At 45.7% G+C, this 13,890-nt stretch overlaps 1 pseudogene; it reads right to left on the bottom strand.

Moving 5' to 3' along the window:
* The window catches only part of LOC102997271 (Golgi reassembly-stacking protein 2-like), a 41,378-nt pseudogene extending 30,216 nt beyond the window's left edge, over window positions 1-11,162 (bottom strand).
* Window positions 11,163-13,890: the final 2,728 nt, after the last annotated feature.

The following is a 13,890-nucleotide window of genomic DNA, read 5'->3' as shown; positions in this document are numbered from 1 at the left end:
TCTGGTCGTGTGAAATGATTTATTATTTTATTTTGCATTTCCCTCATTACTAACAAAGCAAGCTTCTCCTTACTTTATCCTCACCCACTCAATTGTCTATTCTATAAATTACCAATTTTATTGCCTGGATCCTTATCATTAGCTTTCAAGACTTTTTGTATATATATTCTGCACACTAGTTCTTTATTAGCTATATATGTTGCAAACATCTTCTCATTTTCATGTAGTTACATTTATCAAACTTTCCTCTTTAACTTTTTTTCCTATTTTGTCTTATTTTAAAACATTTTCCGTACCCTAAAGTTATGAAAATATTGCTCTATATTTTCTTCTTAAAATCTTAAAGTTTTACATTCTACATTTATATTTTAATCCTGCTAGAAGTGTGTGTGTATGTGGTGAGGTAGGAATCCTATTTTATCTTTTTCCATAGTTTATTGTCCAAGACCAATTTATTAAATAGTCTGCTCTATCCCTGCTGCCTTGTAATGCTACGTTTGTCATAAGTCGAATTCCCAATGTACGTAAGTCCATTTCTACACTCTCTATTCTGTTTCACTGGTAGATTTCTCTATCCTATGCCTATATCACACTGTTTAAGCTATATGCTATAGTTTTGTATAAATTTTTGAAATCTGGAAGGGCAAATCTCTCATCATCATTACAATTACGATGATTATTTAAGATTTTTTGAATACTTTTGGCATTCCCTCTTTTGTTTGAATATTTAGACCTATTTTGTCAAGTTCTGTAAAAAAATTCTTGGGAATTTTTATTGGAATCAAACAGACTTTAATTTGGACAAAAATTGACATCTTTTATGATATCAAGTCTTTCTATCCATGGTATTTTGTCTCCAACTACTTAGGTCTTATTTTATATTTTCAATAAATTGTTTTGATTTTTTTTCCATGATGCTCTTGCACTCTTTTATTATATCTGTTTCTAAGAGTTCATAGTTTTTTATTACTGTTGTTATTGTAAATAGTATTTTTCATTAAATTTTCTAAATTTTTTTACTAATGATTTTGTACATTGATCATTTCCAGTAACATTTCTAAACTCTCATTATTCAAATATTTTGCCTATAGATTCTCATAGATGGTCCATGTTGGCCATCATACAATCTCAAATCATGGCAGTTTTCTTTTTTCCTGTCCAACCTTTATCTTCTTTTTTCTACAGCCATGTCACTTGCAACCCAAATCCAGGTACTAACAAGAGAGTGGACTCGACTGTCTCTGTAGCAACACTGGGATAGAGCATGTGCAGGAAGAAGCAAAGCTAACACTGATTCATTAGATTGATGGTGGTTGACCACCAGGCATGTCCAGCGCCCAAGTTCTCTACCACATATGCTTGAATTGTACAATTATACGATTTTTTTTAAACTTCCTTTGCCCATCTCATGACTCCACTCAGATTCCCTATTCATTCTCTTCCACTGTGTGATCATACGGGGCTGCTCACAGGAACTTTACTGGCCCAGTATTTCCATTTCTTTCCATTATCATACTGTAATAGAAAGATTATTTTGGTGTCGTGGGCAACCAAGTTTAGTGTCTGCATTCTTCTCCTGATGATAAACCTAATGCTGACTGGTACAGTTTACAAGAGTGTATAAACCATGCTAAGCTTCAGTGGGTTGAAATACACAAGGACAAAATGAGGGCCTCCCATTTTCTCTTTCCAAGATATGGCTTTTGGAGGCTTTTTTTGTACTTTGGGTTTTGTGGGGGAAACGGAGGAGATGTTGTTGGTTTTTGTTATTTTGTTTGTTGGTTGGGTGGTTGGTTGGTTGGCTGGTGGCAACCTATTTTCCTCAGTTTAAGTCTACTTATTTTTAAATCTGAACATGAACACAAATATATTGTATTATCAGTATTACTCCCACTCTTTTTCATAATGGTTATTCTTTCACTGTGGCTTCTATTTTTTCTTTTTATCTCTTTAATCATGTAAACATCCCTATATTTATGGTCTCTTTCAGACTGCTTTTCTATGATCTCAAGGTGGGGATTGCTGACACTTCTGCTTGCTGCATCTGCAAATTCTTGTTCATGGTGGATCTTTCCATAAGGTATTTTGTAAATTTTTGCTGAAAGATCATCTTTAACTAGTTTTCAATGGAAAACTCCTATGACCAGAGTGACTTTTCAACTGCGTCTGCATGTGTCCTAACAGTAACATAACCAGGACCACTCTTTACATGCATTTTTTAATCTAGGATGTCCCCCATTCATAGACAGTGTACATTATCTCCAGAACCTCTCAAAGTGGAAGCTTGGGATTTCACTTTTTCACAAAAGGCTTTAATTTTTTTCACCCAGAATCCAGGCAGAAGCAAACTTTCTTGGCATCTTCCTTAATCAACGACTGGATTTTTTTTCCTAGTACTCCTTTCTTGGAGAGTTCAGCCCTGCAAGCCCCCCACCTTTTTCTTCCTTGTTTAGGCCTCTGGCTGGCACTGGCCCAAGGCCCTCACTCTCATCTCTGCATGGGCCCTACCCCAGTCTAATAAGAGCACAGACAGATACACCCACACCCCTCGCTAGCTAGGGCGCCACTCACCACTTCCGGCTGTGTTTCTCCATTACCTCTTCAGTTCCAGCAACTGGACTAATTTGGTTTTCATTTTATCCCGCATTTATTTGTGCTTGTAATAGGAAAGGTTCCACATTAGTCCACTCCTCCCAGGTCTCCTTTTCCTTTACAGAGGCCCTCGAAAGCAACCAGGACTTAAAAAAAAACAGGACTTCTGGCTCTTATAGGAGTCTGTGTGTTCAAGGTCAATCTTACCTGCAGAAAGTATCTCCAGCATTTGGCCAGAATCTTTCTGAGAAGAAGTGATTGGGCTTGTCTGATTACTGACTGGACAATTTCTGCTTAACAACCACCTTTCTGTTCTTGAGCTGGAATGAAATCAGAATGCTTATTCCCTGCCGATTTCAGAAGGTGAGATCATCCTGACAGAGTCTTGGGGAGACATGAAGTCAGGAATCTTTTACTAAAGAAAAACATGTGGCAGTGAGACTTGATGAAGGATCGTCTCCTTGAGAAACAGACCCAGTGGGGTCCCTTTGTTGTTATTGTTGTTGTTGCTTGGGGAAGGAGGCTTCCCGGGTTTTTGTTTTTATTTTTTAAAGAAAAATAGCGGGACTTCCCTGGTGGCACAGTGGTTAAGAATCCGCCTGCCAGTGCAGGGGACATGGGTTGGAGCCCTGGTCCAGGAAGATCCCACATGCCGTGGAGCAACTAAGCCCCTGCGCCACAACTACTGAGCCCGCGTGCCCACGTGCCTAGAGCCCGTGCTCCACAACAAGAGAAGCCACCGCAATGACAAGCCCACGCACTGCAACGAAGAGTAGCCCCCACTCGCCGCAACTAGAGAAAGCCCACGTGCAGCAACGAAGACCCAACACAGCCAAAAATAAAGTTAATAAATTAATAAATTAATTTTTTTTTAAAGAAAAATAACAATAAGTCAGGGAACCTGGCCATTTATGGAGGGAACACATACCTTCATGGGTCAGCAGGCTGAAGGGTCACAGCTGAGCACTGACAGTGTTCAGAATTGTCTCTTTCAAACAAGATTGGTGTGGGCAGTCGAGGGGGAAGGTCGGCAAGTATCTCATGGAAAACAGAGCCCAGATTTTCAAGCCCATGACAGAGACAAACCCTTTACAAACATTCCAAGTGATGGCTTTCTTCTACCTAGACGTACATGTTTAAAGCCCACTGAGCACCACGCCTATGCAGCCAGGCTTGAGAATAATCAACTCAATGCTAAGTAGGTAGAAATCTCCCTAACAGAATATCTGGCCTTTAGACTTACTGACATCTTCTTTCTGTGGTATTTCCTCTACTCCTGTTCTTCAAAGCTTAGTGCCCTTCTTAGAGTCAGAACTGGCTCCAAGGAAGAGTTTGAGTAATGCGTCAGCCACAGCTTAGTGTGAATTTAACCCAATGTCTTTTCCATCCAGGGATGTTGTCTCTTGAAAATTGTAATCTCAGTGAGATACAGATTTGCCTGAAATGATATGGAGCCGAGTGAGGATTCCAACAAGATGCTCCAACTCCAAATCCCAAGATCTTTCCAAACCTCACCACTGTGCCTTAGGAAAGGCTGGAACCTCTTCTCTGGGCTTTGAGGCTTTCTCTGCCTAAGGCACAGTAACTCTGGGCAGGCATTGGTAAAGAACATGCCCAGGTTCTATTTTTACCACCTCAGCCTCTGAATAGATGTCTCCACCAGTCAGATCTGCCTGCTGGGGTCATAAAAATAATCATAATGATGAGAAATCTCACTCTTTTTCTCCACCTCATGGTGAAGTATCTTTGGGGAGCAATTAGTTAATTCCCTGTTATCCCTTAGGGAGCTTTCATCGTCCCAGAAAAGTAACCAAAGGAATTTTCCTGAAACAATTTCATTCACATCAATCCAAAGCCCAATGCACAAAACTCTTTCGAGGGTGTTAATCTCATTAAGAGCTTCTTATATTTGTGCCATGTGGCCCCCTTGTCCTGGCCAGAGCTACCTGAAACACCAGTGGAGACCCGACCCAGAAGAAACCAACCCATTAGTTGGGCTGAGCCAATCAGATTCTCTCTTTCTAAAGGGGGTAAGAGAGAGGTAGGCACTGGATCTGTAACTCCAGACCAGGCAGGATTTGTGCCATGGTGAGCTGAGCCAAATGCAAGATGTAGACGGACGCCCACAGAGCTGAGAAGGGGGTGGTGCACCCTCATCCTGAGATCAGCCAGAGCCAGCAAGCAAACCTGATGAGGACTCATGTGCTTCATGGTGCACCCAGACACCGTGCTGGATCAGAGGAGGGAGGGGGGAGAAATCCTGAAAGACAAGTAATTACCCCACAAAGGCAAGAGACCCCACAATTACAGTGCATTTAGTGTTGAATGCTGCAGCAGAAGCCATTGTGAGGGGAGAGAGAATGGACCAGTGCACAAAGCGTGGCCCACGTGGTGAGAGAGATTAGGGACCACAGAATGTAGAGAAGGCCTCCTGGCTGCTACCCTTCCTTTCATTGTTCTCCAGATGTTTCTGGTTTCCCTCCTTACAGCAGCTTTTTCTAAACTTCTCTCCCCACCCCCCGCCCCTTCATTTTCAGGTAGAGATCAACCTCCTCTGTCAGGAAAAAGATCAAAGCCTCCAAGGGGAGGTGTGTCAATGCCCCCTCACTCCTCCACAAACTCCCCGTTTCATCATCCACCCATCCCTTCTTCCTTATCCGTTACAAAGGAAACATGTCACCTCATTTATGAAGCTGAGTCTTCCATGTCCTGTTGATCCTGAGGCCTCAGACCGCTGCGATCCCTCCATCCATCATTCATTCGCTCTTTTGCATCTTCAATCTCCCCTTGTCTGATGGCACCTGCCTATCTGCCTATAAATGTGCTTCAGGTTCTCCAACCCTAAAATCACCTTCCTCAACCCCAGCCTTTCCTCCAACTACTGCCCTGCTTCCCTCACTCTCTTCAAAGCCAAGCTTCTCAAAGGAGTCCCCTACATACAAACAAGTTCGGTTCCGAGAGCCCTTTCATTAAGTCCAATGAAGTTAGCCTAGGTACCCAACGAACACCGTAATAGGTTTATAATACTTTTCACACAAACAATACATAAAAAACAAACACACAAAAAAATAAAGAAAACGTTTTTAATCTTACAGTACAGTACCTTGAAAAGTACAGTAGTACAGTACAACAGCTGGCATACAGGGGCTGGCATCGAGTGAAGAGGCAAGAAGAGTTACTGATTGGAGGAGGGAGAGGAGGGGAGAGATGGTAGAGCTGAGGGATCATCAGCAATAGGAGATGGAGGGCAAGCTGCAATTTCACTCACGCCTGACGTGATGGCACAGGTTCCGGTTCCTTGCTGGATTCAGTTCTATCTACTCCCTTGAATAAACGATCCAGTGATGTCTGGGTAGTAGCTCTTTTCTTCTTGTCGTAGATGACACGGTAGCACTGAATTGCATTCTGAACGGCTGCTGCAACCTTCGTGTACTGTTCTATGTTCGGATCCTGTGCCTCAAAACTAACAGTGCCTAACAGTGCAATAATAGTGCTTCCTCAAATAAAGAAAATCCCCTTGCCATTTCCTGCATCGTAAATCTCTTTGGGTCTTCAGTTACTTCTTCTTCCCCCACTTTTGTTTCCATCATTATCGCTTGGCACTTCTTAGCAGTACCAGCTACATCACCGCTGCTTTTACGCTTGCTTCCGAACAGCCTGGGCTTGAAATAAAGACACTGTACTACTGTACTCTATACTGTACTGTACAGTAAAGTACCCAAAAGCACAACCACTTGTAGAGGATGCACGCACGTGACGATGTACGCCAGACTTGTGAACTAACTCACGTGACTGGACATGCGAAGGCACGTTGGCATCTTTGAAAGTTCGCAACTTGAAGGTTCGTAGGTAGGGGACTTACTGTAGTCTATACTTCATCCAGTTTCATTCCATCCTGAACTCACCCTCCCCAGCATCTTTGGGAAATGGCTCTGGGGAAACAAGGAGAGCTCTCAACTGTGAAATGTTATGTCCTGGCCCCAGTCTTCCTCATAGAACATCCAGCACTGTCGCCCACCCCTTGGCTATTGGTCGTGGTCCAAACGGAATGCAAATGGCACAGACAAGCTCAGGGGCTTTTGCCAAACCACCCTACACCTCTGTAAATTCACAAGGAACGGTGCAGAATGCTGGGGCCGGTAACAGAAGAGCTACCAGAACCAGTGGGAGCTATGGGACCGCGGGCCTGTGGTGGAGGGTAAGGGCGAGGGGCACACACACTGCTGACCCGCCTCCTCCCTCACCCCCCCCCGCCAGTGCTCCCCATTGGTTGAACCCAACCAGAGTCCAGAAGGCAACAGAGCTGTTGCCTCAGGGTGACCGTCTCCTCCCAGGAGACGAATGGGAGTGGGGGCCTGGGGGGACAGAAGGACCCAACTCTGCCCCTCCTCCTCGTGACTGTCTTCTCACCAGGTTTCTGTCACCCAACCCTGCTGGTTGTTCTCCTAACATTTTGACCACACTTGTCAGTGGCATCACTGGTCTCCCTTCTTCTCTTCTTAAATGTCTTGTCCTAGACCCTATGCCCGATTACTTTCTCTCTTCCCAAACTCTGTCTCTCCCTCCTTTAGCAACTTTGTTTCCCCCAAGGTGTCCACGGCAACCCCCAAGATGGTGATGATCTGAGTCTTCAACTCTGACCTCTCACTGACCTCTTGCTGACTTTCATTGAGCTCTGACCCCCACTAGTCATCACCACACAATTTCCCCCAGGAAGAATCTGTGCCTGAAACACAACACATCCAAAGCAAGACTGATTCTCTTCTCCCTCAGGCTCCTGGCCATGCTCCCCTCTTCATTAACCACAGGTACCCCTGACTCTGTTTCCTTTTCAGTCGTGCTCCTCAAAGGGTGGTCCAAATCCTGCCGTGTGGCCATATGGACATCCCTGGGAGCACATGACAAACACAGAATGTCAGGCCCCACCCAGACCCACTGAATCAGAATCTGTGTTTTAACAAGATCCCCAGGTGGCCCACATACACAGTAAAATTTGGAAGTGCTGGTTTACAGCATAGATCACAACCATTCTTCTTTCCAGTGAACATTGTATTAACATGTATCAGACTTAGAGGCTTGATATTAAAACAGAAGGAAGGAAACTCTGCAGCAAACGGCAACCCTGTAGACCTCCCCCTACCTCCCATTCGCTGCTTTGGACTTTTTCTTAGAGGAAGTTGCCTTAAGGAGGATGATATGCATATATATTTCTTATTGTTTTAAGAAATCTTTACTGATCCCCTCAGTCTTTCTTGCCTGTATCCTTGGAGGGCTCTGAAAATCACTCATATCATCTTTATGTGAAAAAAAAAAAGGATGAGGAGAGAATTTGGGTATTCAAAATGAGAATCCCACCAGTCTGGAAAAGTCCCAGCTGATGTTTGCCACGGACTCCATGTAGAATCCATGACACGCAGGTCAATCTCATCAGGATTTTTCTCTCTCTGAGCCTGTTTCTTCATCTATAAAATGGGGAGATAACAGTAACTCCTTTATAATATTTCTTTAAGGATTAAAAGTGGCAAAATATGTGAAATATGCCCTCCAAATGGAGGGTTCAATATTCATTGAATGAAGAAAGGACATCATTTAACGTATGGGAGTCAGTTTGCTCAAATGGAAAATGAAGACTATAATACCAAGTTCATCAAATGTGGGCTCCCCAGCTCTCTCTATCATACCTCCCTCAGTCCCCACACACCTGCACAAACATGCATCTCTACATGCATGTACACACCCACATCCGCATGCATGCACCTATGCAGGCACATACACGCATGCACATGTGTACTCACACACACTCGCATACACATAACCACCAGCAGGAACTCTGGCCACTTTCCCCGATGTCTCCTCTGTGGTCGCCTGCTCTCCAGATTCCCTCACGGGAACGGGGACCACTACAGAGCCTCCGCCTGCCTATCCACTGCTATCCCGGCCCCTCCAGCCCTCCCTCCTCACCGGGCACAGCGATCATTATAAAATCTAAGGCTGATTGCTTCACTCCTGCTCGAAACCCTCATACTATAGGCAGGCCAAACTCACCACGCATCCCGCAACACACTGTGAAGTTCCGGCCCGCTGGCCCGTCTCACACATTATGCGTCCTCTACCGAAAATCGTCTTCCCCAAGTTAACTGGTTCCTGTTTGTCAAAACTCAGCTTAAGCATGGTCTCCTCTCACTTTCCCCGATGCCTCCTGCCAGAGACAGCCCCTCCTCCAGGTTCTCAGCACCCAGGCGGATGCAAACCTCTGATGTCCCCTTTGCTTCCCCTTAGGCTGCAAGGGCTCCTCCAGGGCAAGGACCTGCCGTATCTGACCTTGCATTTTCACTGTCCACCACCCCAAAGCGTGGAGCACAGCGGGTGCCCAGTAGACGCTGGTTATAAGTGCTGGTTGAAGAAGGTGAGGAATACCATCCCCCAGCCCAGCCCAGCCCCCAGACTCATCTGCAGGCACAGGATCCCCAGTGCTCATAGGAGACACGAGGGTCCACCAGAAAGACCACACCGCCTCCTGTTTTGAGGGGCAAATCAAGGCACCAGGACACGTTCAGCCTTGTCCTCTGAGTTTGAGCTGCAGAGCTGCGGAGAGAATCCACAGCATGAGCCGTGCCGGAGGCCCATCCCTCTGTCGGCTCCAACCCCGGCCAGGATCCTGGTCAGCGCCTGAGCTGCGCTGGCGAAGGGAGACTGTTGAACAATGACCAAAGCTCCTCCCTGTGGTTCCCACACACAGTTTCCTTGGGCTTCCTTCAAAGCAGAAAAACAACTGTTCTTTCCAAAAGACGGGAATGCTGGGGAGGAGAGGGTTTCTTGCCCAGAAGTAAAGATCCAGATACCCTTTCCCTAGCTGGAGAGATTTCTCAAGACTGGGCATCACCACACAGGCAGCATACCCGGCCGCCCAAGGGGAGTAGGTCTGACCGAGATGCCCTGAGTGCAAAGGACAAGGTCATACGTGTGAAATGAGCAGAGCGGGGATTGCGTGACAGCAGGTTCCGCCCACACCGCCACTGCAGTCCTCTCCATCCCCTTCCAGGCTCCATCCGTGCAAATGCCATAGACACCAACATAAAATTTCCGTTTATTGAGGGAAGTCTTGCCATGCATGGACAGGCACTGTTCAAGAAGCTTGGGGAGGCTCAAAATAGAAGATCTGACCAGGCTTCTGACTTCAAGTATCAACGAGCTCTACCCTGGGCTGGGTACCACGGTGGGTGTGAAAGAATTGGACAACAGTTCTTGCCCTGGAGAAGAAGCTTACATCTCGTTGGAGCCAGGATATAAAGCCCACATGCAGGAAATAAAGAACCCCATGGGGCAGGATGTTACCAGAAGCTCAACTGGGTGGCACAGACATTAGCTGCTCTAAAACTTAAGTGAAGAAAGAGAAAGAGCTGTGTGGACAGAAATCCTAGGGAAGGTTCATGAAAGGGCACCTGGCAGGATGGATAGGCGAGGGAGGGAGGGCATTTCAGATGGGGAACAGCACATGCAAAGGCACAGAATATGATTCGTCGTCCTGGTGCCTCTGTAGCAAAGACATGGATTTCTGCTCGTTATGTTGGTTATGGCTTATTTTGACTGCTGGTTCACTTTGAAATCAGCCCTGATTTCAGTCTGGATGGGTTAAGTCATCCTCCTTGCCCAGCCGTGTAAACAAACCACAGAGCAAAGCCAAACCACAGAGAGCTAGTCAGACAAGGAGAGGAGAAGCAGCCTTGAGAACCAGCGCTCTCTCCTTCTTAAAGACCAGGGAGGAAGCCTGGTCCTTCCACCACCCTGTCTGCAATCTCATCATCTGTGCTTAAAAACACTGAAATCAACCCGAGTGGAAAAGATAGGTGCAAAGGCATGGAGAGCTGCTCAGAGATTTGTCAGCTTATTTATCCACCTCCTAGCCTTTGATTGATTCAACTGATGATCGATGTTCCCTGCAAGATAACATATGCTCGGAGGAAAGAGAACTCTGTAATGGGCAGCTTCCAAAATGTCTCCCAATGACCCCCTGCTCCCCACCGCTCCTGTAGCCCCCTCCCCTTGAATGTGGGCTGGACCTAGTGACAGACTCCTAATTAGGAGAATAGAGTCAAAAGGGATGGCCTGTCACTTCCAAATTAGATCTGAGACTGTGACTTCCGTCTAGCTCACTCTTTCTGTCTCTCTGGCTTGTCTAGCTTGCTCACCCTGATGAATCAGCTACCATGTTGTGAGCTGCACCCCCCAGAGAGGCCCATATGGCCAGGAACTGAGGGTGGCCTCTGGGCAACAGCCATCAACCAGCTGAATCCTGCTAACAACACTGACTTGGGAGAGGATCCTGCCGTGGGGGTTGGGGGCGAAGCCTAGAATGACTGTGGCCCTGGCTGAAACCCTGATGGCTGCTCAGGAGACGGAGGACCCAGCCAAGCCATTCCTAAGCCACAGAAACTGGGAGATAATAAATATTGTTTTGAGTCCTTAAGTTTGGGGTTATTTGTTACCCAGCAATAGATAACAAATACACTCTCCAGTCAGACTTCTAGGAGTAAAAACAAGATCATATCTGTACCTGAGCTGACACCCATGCCGGATACAGCCAGAAATGTCCCCCGAATATAAATGTGCCCCCATTGTCACTCTTAATTACCATTTCTCCCAAATGGTTTTCAGATCATTCAACTTGAGAATTACTTTAATGTGTGTGTGTAGAAATGCTGGGCGAAGCAGAAGTCCTTAACATTATGCCGGACTCTCTCATATGTCGACAGACACTGCAAGTCCCCTTGGAGAAAATCTTTCTTCTCACAGGAGTCAGTGGGCCTCCCGTTTGCAAAGTAGTCCCCGCAGCTTTAGGCTGGGGTCACAGTCAACATATTTAACAGCAGGTCTGGGCATAAGAGCCGAGCAGGACAGAAGCTGGCTGATCCATCATGTCCCAAGTCAGCCCCAGCCCCGTGGAAAGGGTGTGCCAGAACTCTGGGAGGCTTGACAAGGTGTTCGCCTCTCTGACAACCCGTGATAGGCGGCATTCTGGAAAAAGGCAGCTCTGTGTGCCAAAGGAGAGCCTAGACACTTGTCCCAAACCTGGCAGCATGGACTGGATGATCTTCTCTGAAGATCCTATCGCGAAAAGACACCAAGAACTCCAAGGAGGAACTCGCCAGCAGGAAAAGAGGAAGGAGTTGCTTGTTTGTTGGAGGGGAGGTAACCTGGGTTGGCCCCAAGGAGCCAAGCGTGACCGAGGAGGTTGGTTCCCATGGGCCTGTGGCTGAGGCTGGAACCTCTCCAGACCCTCCTGCCCTGGCGCCATGTGAAGCTTTGTGGACCAGTAGCTGAGCTAGCGAATGTGATTTCAAAGGGCAGAGAGCCCCAGGTGGGACTTCATGAGTTCAGGTCTGAGCATAAAATGTTGGAGGTGAGGTATCCAAATGAAAATGTCTAGCGCCTAAATAAACGGGACTTTTCAAAGGAGCTCAAAACTGAAGATAAGGATTTTTTTTTTGTGGTAAGATATACATAACATAAAATTTACCATTTTAACCATTTTTAAGTGGATGGTCAATAGCATTAAGTATACATTCACCACATTATTGTCTAACCACCCCCATCATCCATCTCCAGGATTCTTTTCATCTTGCAAAACTGAAATGCTGTACCTATTAAGCAATAACTCCCCCCTCTTCCCTCCCCACCCCCCAGGCCCTGGTAACCTCAATTCTCCTTTCTGTTTGTATGAATTTGCCTATTCTGAGATCCTCATGTAAATGGAATCATAACAATATTTGCCCTTTCGTGTCTGGCTTATTTCACTTAGCATAATGTCTTCAAGGTTTATTCATGTTGTAGCATGATCAGAACTTCATTCCTTTTTAAGATATACTACCATGCCATTGCACATAGATACCACATTTTTTTAATCCATTCATCTGTCATCTGTCAATGGACATTTGGGTTACTTCCACCTTTCTGGCTATTGTGAATAATGGTGCTATGGACGTGGGTGTACAAATATCTATCTGAGTGCCTGTTTTCAATTCCTTTGGGTGTACACCTAGATGGAATTGCTGGATCATATGGTAATACTATATTTAATTTTTTTAAGAACTGCCATACTGTTTTCCACAAGATAGGCACCATTTTGCATTCCTACCAGCAATGCACAAGGCTTCCAATTTCTTCACATCCTCACCAACACTTGCTTTCCGTTGTTTGTTTGTTTTTCATGGTAACCATTCTAATGTGTGTGAGGTAGTATCTCGTTGTGGTTTAGATTTGCATTTCCCTGATCATTAGTGATGTTTAGCATTGTTCCATGTGCTTATTGGCCATTTGTACAGAAGATATAGTTTTCTGAATTGTCAGCAGATACGCGCTAAAGCCATGGGTGGCACCCGCTGCTCCTTTCCCATCCAGTATCCATCTTCTCTTTCATTCTTAATACTCCCAGCTTTGTTCACACCTGCATTGTGTACAGCTAGATCACTCACTTCCCATGACACTCTCCCAGCTACAAGAGGCCGTGGGATCCGGTTCTGGAATTGGAGTGCTACGGGGACTCCCGAGATAGCTTTCATGAAATGTGACAGACTTAGCATCCTCCTTTTGCCTTTTGCCCTATTCCCTCCTCCTTCCTCCTGCCTGGAATGTAGATGTGCTGCCAGAAGATGTGGCAGCCATCTTGCACCATAGGGAAAAGAGCCACACACTAAGGCTGGCAAAGCAGATCTACAAAAGGAGCACAGACAGCCCTGGACTGACAGCCTGCCCCCAAACTCCCTGTTACATGAGAAAGATAAGCCTCTTGCTTATATCGGCCACCATTTGTTGGGTTTCTGTTACATGCAGCCAGGCGCAATCTTAACTGACTTATCATAGGAGTAGATCTGCTCAGGTGAGTGTATAGAGAAAAGAATAAAAGAGAGTAGTGTCCTGGGAAATGCTGAGAGGTAACAGAAGGCAGCAGGGGAATCATTCAGAGCAGGGACTAACTAAGAGTGACTAACTGAATGTAGAAAACATGAGGTTATGGTATCAAATGAATGAAGGAAAGAGAGCATTCAAGACTGAAGGTCAACATGTTAGAAGCTGAAGAAACATCCAGTAAGAAAAGCACTGGAAAGCATGGATTCAACAAAAATGAGTCTTAGAGACCTGTTGGGGAGAGTCATATTGCCTGGGTTGAGGAGTGATAGGAATCAGGAGGAGAAGGAGAGTGTGAGGAAGGGAGAGGAGATGGGGTGCTAACAAGGAGAGCACAGCATGTGCAGCCCAAGGAGGTATTTTTAAGATGAGAAGCACTGGAAAGGCTGACAG

Source organism: Balaenoptera acutorostrata, chromosome 12 (assembly GCF_949987535.1).
Source record: "Balaenoptera acutorostrata chromosome 12, mBalAcu1.1, whole genome shotgun sequence".
NCBI lineage: Eukaryota > Metazoa > Chordata > Mammalia > Artiodactyla > Balaenopteridae > Balaenoptera > Balaenoptera acutorostrata.
This window is presented reverse-complemented; position numbering and strand designations above follow the sequence as displayed.